The sequence below is a fragment of the Montipora capricornis genome, chromosome 2, assembly GCF_036669925.1.
Source record: "Montipora capricornis isolate CH-2021 chromosome 2, ASM3666992v2, whole genome shotgun sequence".
Taxonomy (NCBI): Eukaryota; Metazoa; Cnidaria; class Anthozoa; order Scleractinia; family Acroporidae; genus Montipora; species Montipora capricornis.
In genome coordinates, this window is record NC_090884.1 from 28,781,343 (window position 1) to 28,788,685 (window position 7,343).

Sequence of the window (7,343 nt, forward strand, 5' to 3'; positions counted from 1 at the left end):
GACGAATATCTGAAGTTTGGGGAAACGCACAGGCCTAAAACTTGGAGAAGTGTCTTCTTCATTTATCTTCTACAACATCACGAATTCTTGACTTTTTCCACAGGATGGCTTTCGATTTATTTTTTTATTGCGTGACAGTGAAAACGATCTATTTTTGTAGTGTCGGAACTATGAAGATTTCCCTCTATGCCCAGGCTCGACGGTTGCCTCTACTTCCAGCCCAAAGCAGTGTTTGAAATCGCTTGAGTGTTCTAAACAACTTCCTGGTGTTTTTACTCAAAGTAAATGAGGTATTTCGTGTAAATTGGTCGTGAATTTGCGACTGCCGGGTATCTAGTATTTTGAAAACCGTACCCGTGAGTCAAAATTCTAAATAATATGCTTCAATGCAAGCGCGGAGAATTTGTCCACAACATTACGAAACCTTTATTTAGAATCGCTTGGCATTTCTGAACAAACGCTAAATACTCTGGTGAGGTTTCGTTGGTAATTTCTGTGGATACATCGGGAGTTGACTTAGGGTGCGTTCGATTGACCGTATTCCGGAATAGGAATACATGGAATACAAGTTGGAAATCCTTCGTTTTTGCAGAGATTCACATTAAAATTGTCAAACATTTGCTAAAATGCTATTTTAAACATATTTTTATCATCCTTGCAGCTTCGAAACGCGCCAAACATACTGTTTTAATCATCACTCCACGTATTCTTATTCCGGAATAGAGTCAATCGAACGCGCCCTTAGTGTGTCAGAACTTGAATATTTTCTAAGTGTCAAAAACATTGAGATTTCACTCTATGCCCAAGCTCAACAGTCGCTTCTGCTTTTAACCCAAGGCAATCTTTATAATCGCTTGAGATTTCTAAACAAATATCTTATGTTCTTAGAGGAATTAAGCGAGCTATTTGGAGAAAATTGGTCAAAATTTCTGACTGCCGGGTATCTAGTTTTTTGAAAGCACTTCCCGCCTGCCGGGTATCTAGACACGTCCTTAATAGAAAACATCTAACCGCTATTTTCGATTTAAAAAAGCTTTTTGAAGTTAAGTTAAAAGTATTGTATAAACATACCATTTGTACTGGGGTTTCCCAATGATGCAAGAGCTTGATAATGACTGTAAAAGTCGAATTTTTATGAAATACTGGTGCACTTGAAGTGAAATATTTGTACAATCATTTGAATGCGGCGACAATTTGTTTGCGTACGTCAGCAACCCAATTCAGTGCAACGACGTCAATTTCAACATTAGAACCAATCACAGGCCGCAAAAGTGAGACGGCAATACCACGAAATATTGACGGCTCGCGCATAGGCAAAACAATAATAATAATAATAATAACTTTATTGTACACCACAAAAAAAGGTATATAGGTGTTACAAGAATCTATTCGAGAGAAGTTGCTCTTTATCGTGTGAGTTCATTGACCTATACTTTTCATCTTTATTTGAAAGAGTCTGATTCTGCCTACACTAAACCCGAGACATTCAATGTGAATAGTTTATTAAGGATGAGCCAGTCAGTCATCTAGAGCACAATGCATATACATATCGTTATACGGTCTTTACAAAGATAGACGTAGACATAATGGGCATGAAAAGCGAAAAAGGTGTGCCTCGCCAGATACGAAAAACCACTAAAAAACCACCCTTTAGATGTGGCCAAAAAATCTGTGGAAACATATTCCCCATCTAATGCTGTGGCACCGGACCTCGGGGAAGAGGTAAACAGAGTAAACCATAAAATATATGATATAAAACTAGTTATAGCTGTCGCTAAAGTGCCAACGAGCCAAGCTTGCGTGATCTGGCGGCTGCAAACATCACGCGGCGTACTCGTGCTTAACTCTCATTGGTTATCGCTACGGTCAACATTTCATCGCTTTGGTCTACATTACAGCTTTTGGTCTACATTACACTCAAATTTGAAGCGCTTCTGAGATTTCGTCCGCCTAAAAATCTTCTCGCGGCTCTATAAGCTGCCGCCTCGCCAGGCCTTCTGTCTTCAGAAGGCCTGACTCGTTGGCAATTAAAGCAAGTGAACCTAAGACTGACTGACGTAGAATGATTAATATTTCCCACCAAAACCATTAAATAGTCCCCAGAATCCGTAGACAATACCCGAGCCTCTACTTCGTGCCGTCAGAATAGCAATTTCCGACTGAACATCAGAAATTCCATTTTTTTTCGATGGGTCCATAGACCTGTACTTTTCAAAACAATTTGAAGGAAGTTCTTATTTTTTCTCTGGGTCTATTGGGCTGTAGATTTCTCTCCTCTTTCTTCCAGTTTGCTGCAATTTCTGAAGTAGATTTATGCTTTCTTATTATTTGTTTTCTTTCTATATTTGGTAATTCACATAAACATCTAAGAAATGCAACCTCATAGTTTGTTTCAAAACAATTAAATTTACTTTGAATAATAGAACAAAAGAGATCAACAACAGAATCTACATTTGAAAATACTTTTGTTACATGGTTCAGAACCATTGTATACAAAAACGTGGTAACTCATCTTTTGCTTTGCATACCACTGGAAAACACAACTAATGCAGTAGCTAGAAATTCACATCAAAAAGCCTGTGCTGCTTTCCTTATTATCCAAAATGGCAGTTTTAGGCTGTTGTTTACTGGGAACCACATTACAAGATAAATTTCCCTGACATCTTGCTCTATGAATAACTTTTACATGGCCAGCGGGCTACGTCTAATTTCTTTAATCAGAAATAAAAACATATTTTGCTGGAGTAACATTTCTGATAAATTGCTCTTCCATTCTCAATGATACTATCAACTGTTTGAGAGGTGCAACAGTTACAAGACTTCTGAGGTGGAAAAACAAATAGAATAAAATGACACAGCAGAACATACTTTGCAAGAACAAAGATAAACATCATTTAAGTGCTCCTAGGGTCTAAAATTTTGGTTTCGAACATATAATGAATGAACAATGCTTCCACTGTTGCTTTACATGTTAATAATGTTAACACATTTTATTCTCATAAGTAACAGATGTTTAAAAATAGGGTAGTTGTAGTCAGGCATGATAAAAAGAATTAAAAAACTTGTTGTCACTGACTAAAAAACTTATGTACCAGATGTTTGTGCACATATATTCTGAAAATGTTGTACCAAATTCATTAATGAATCTATTTCAATTGAAGTACTTGTTGCAAATGTGTCCCATACCTAATAAATCTCTGCCATCATGAGAGTAAAAAATTTTACACCTCCCATTAGGCAGACAGTATATTGCTACTGTGTAAGGTTCAAGTGTTAAAATATATGCATGACAATTATCCATGAGCAAAGAATCAAAAGCAGCTAACATTGATATAAAATAAGGAAAGTCTGAAATTATAGGATGTGCACTATTTAGCAAACCACTATAACTATCACTGTATGTCAACTGATAATTAATATAGCTTAAGTTATAACCATAACAGGCAAATCTGTCAAAAATAGGAGTCCCTGTTTGCATGATTGTGACAAAGCTGAATACATATTATTCCCAATGTTTAATTTGAACCAAGCCAGCCGAAGAGGTTATTGGATTCCTGAAATTTTAAACAAGTGCGGACATAGACACTGCCACACGTTGTGTGCCTGCATTTGCTGTACCAAATACTTCACCATTACCTTGACTGTATGGTGCGGCAATAGTTTTAGTTGGATCAACAATTCCTGGACCTGGGTTGTTTGTACGTCATTTGCGAGTCGAATTAACTCAGGAATGTAAAAGCGATACAAATAGATCTTTGTAAAGCAACAGATGATAATTTGTTACATTTCATACATGTGAACCAAACTTTTCAATACTGGCAAATAAATGGCCTCTAAATAAAACAAAAGTAAGACAGAAAACCAGAATTTCCCCTTGAAGCATCCTCTAAATTCCATTGCCACCAAATAAACAGAATGCATATCAACGACTAGTCTGTATTGTTGAGAGAATTCCCCATTTTGACTTCGTCGCATGCTCATACTGACAGTAACAGTAGTTCTAAGAACAGTTCAGATTGCTAAAAGTCGGATCAGTTTTTTTCAGGTATTCTCAGTCTCGCTCAAAGCTGCTCTAAGGTTCTCAAAGATCACTAGGAGCTGAGATGACCGGCATGTTGATAGAGATCAGTTTACCTTTACGTCGATCCCTGCTCTCGTGCAAAGTGTTTATTTGTAAAACAAATTAGAAAAAAATATATATAATTTTGTCTTTAATGTCAACAACTTACCTTTGGCTCCACAATCGAAAAAGATTTATTTTAACAGCTCGATCCGTACGACCCGGGCAGTACGACCGCGACTACAATCACAAAGTTTGAACAATCAAGATGCGATAATTCGGGCGCGACCATGCACATCCAAGAGAAAATGACACATCTTTAAGGGCTAGACTTTCAAAAGTCTTTCGTCTCGTGTAGATTCGCGTCCGAAAAATCACGCTTCGCTCGCCAAAACATTTTCTCCTGGGATTCTCGTGAGGTGGAATTGTGGCAAGTCTACTTTAAGGGCTTAAAACATGAGAGGGATGGTTGATTTCTTCAAACACGCACTGTTTATTTTGTCACGCAAAATGGACTGATATTCCAAGCATACATACATTTTAAGACTCTAATACTTCTTTTCAAGTCTTTCTATTAATTTTTCTGACTGAACAATACATTTTTCAGCAGCTATTAATTGTTTTGAATAAACCCCCTACCCCTCACCCCACGTAAAGTTAGAGTCATGTAAATGTATGCAAGCATAAATTTGCATACACTAATGTCACACGGAAAACAAGAAACGGAGGGCATTTTATACCTCATGCGCTTACTGCGCATGAGTAAAAAGAATATGGACAATACACACTTACGCTGTAAGGCGGAAGTTACATGAAAGCGAGGTCTAAGGGCCCTCCAGTTCGCGCGAGGACTGGTAATCATAGCGGATGCTTTGTCAGAAAGTGTAGGTTCAGATTACGCTGCACGAAAGACCTGGCATAGATGTTGTGCCGCAGCACTATATACTAATAAGTCGGATAATAGAAAGGACCTCAAGTTCCATGCATTTCCGAAAGTTCCTCAACGTAGGATGGAATGGGCACTGAATATGAAACGATCTGACAGCAAGTTTAAATCGAACACTTCTCTGTTTTGTTGCTCAGAACATTTTTTTTTTACAAACTACAAGCACAGTTTAAATGGGAAAAGGAAACTTCTTTTGCCAACTGCTATTCCATCACGGTTTCAGGGGACCAACGCGTCAAGTCATTACATCGAAAGGGCAAGGCGAAGCGAAAGAAGACCGGCGAAATTGACCATCGCATATTCGGTTGCATATTCAAAGAATGAGGGTGATATAATGGAAACCGGCAGTGAAGTAAAACTTCAAAACGAGCATCAAAATGAAGATTTGGCAGAGGCCGTTGCAGATTTAAAACGCCAACTAGTACTTTCCAAGTTTTGTATAGAAAGGTTTAAGAATAGTGATGATAGTTTCTTTTATACGAGTTTTCCGAATTACAGTACTCCAATGGCATTTTGGGAGTATGTTAAACCCTGTGCGGAGTCTTTAATTAGTTGGAATTTTGCTCATAGCAAGGGCGAAGAGAACTTTACTGCTACATTTCCATATTTACGCGAGTAGACAAAGAAAGAGAAAGGAGCCCAGCCAATCCGCCTTAAAGCAGGCCGCAATGGGAGAATGATGAAAAATCATACTGCTTAAACGACTTCAGACGATGTGTTTTCGAATTTTGCAATATAGCAGAAAGATATTCTAAACGTTTTGTCATGCAGCATGTTAGTGTTCAAAAAATGCGACAGTTTTCCTACAAGGGTCCAGACACAAAAACACCGACCGATTTTTAGACGTCTCCCATATAACAGTTTCCAAAACTTTGATACCACGTAAATAATGATACTTCATTGCACTGAAATGCATTTCGATGACGTTTCTGACCATTTTGGTACCAAAAAGATCCTTACAGTTTTAACTTCTTTAAGCTTACATAAAGATCTCATACAATGCACAAATTTGCGTCAAAAAATGCTCTAAGAAACTTTAGATTATTGCATTTACTACAGAACATCACATAAAACTTCGAAATACATTAATATAAAATCAGGTTCTACATATATATGAACTTCAAACAAACAGTTCTTTTTAAAATTTGAACATTTTTGCCGATTTCCCCTTCTTGTGGTGACGGAAAAGGTAACGGAGGTTATCATTTTCTCTAGCAAATATTTGCCATAAAAATATAATTTAGAGCAAAACACTCTAACAAGCATCATGCCTACCATGCTTTATACGAAAAATTATACCAAAATTGGATTGATCAAGAGAAAATGAGGGGACAGAGAGGGAGGCTCAAGGCGTTGGCCGGGATATGTTATGTCCACGAAAGTTATTTTTAGACGAGCGGAAGTCTTTGTTCTAGGGGAAGTCTTTCTTCCGAGGCGTCCGCATGCAGTCTTGCCTCGCTCTCAGGTTCTTAGTGAAAAGAGAAAATGATGGCGCACGTGCAAGGCTGATGAATATATATTTTCTTTCAAACATCGGACCGAGGTTGGCCTGCATGCGGACGTCTCGGAAGACTTCCGCTCGTCTAAAAATAACTTTCGTGGACATGACATATCCCAAGGGCTGGACCGGGAGCCTCCTTCTCTGTCCCCTCATTTTCTCTTGATTGATTAGATAGTGTGGTAAATCTGAAAAACTTGCCGTTTGATGTGAATTTTGTTCCGTTTACAACATTCTCGCTTGAAAAAAAGATATCCGTGATTATTGACCCACTTTCTACTTATAGAAGGATTGATTAAAATTATGTCACGCGAGAAAAAATGATAACATGATCACTCTGTCCTCATAACTTGTAGGAAACTGGTAACGTTAATGGTAACGAAGGTTACTCAATAATGACTCTCGTATCATCTGTGTTGCTGTAAGGCTGCTTAAATCGATCACGAATCAATAACAAAACCTTTAAGCAGTTTAGGTACATATTTGTTTGGTGGCGAGCAGACAAGCTTTCAATCATCGACACAGTATCACCGTTCAGCTTGTACTGTGGCTGGGATTTTCCTCAAGGGATAGGAGGCTCAATAACAGGCAGTACAGACGTGAAGTGAATCCAGAGCATATTGGCTGGGGTAGGCCACTTAATGAAACCAGGTTGCTTTGTGGAGTCTTGCATGAATGATATGTGAGCTTCATTATTGGTCAGATCAGCTGTTAATACTTTGCCCACATACCATTTATCATCGTACGCATCAGCCACCCAGTCTCCAGCCACAAGGACGACCTCTACTTCCTGCGGACATTCTTTGAGTATATGCTGCTTCCACAAGCAGTGGGATTCT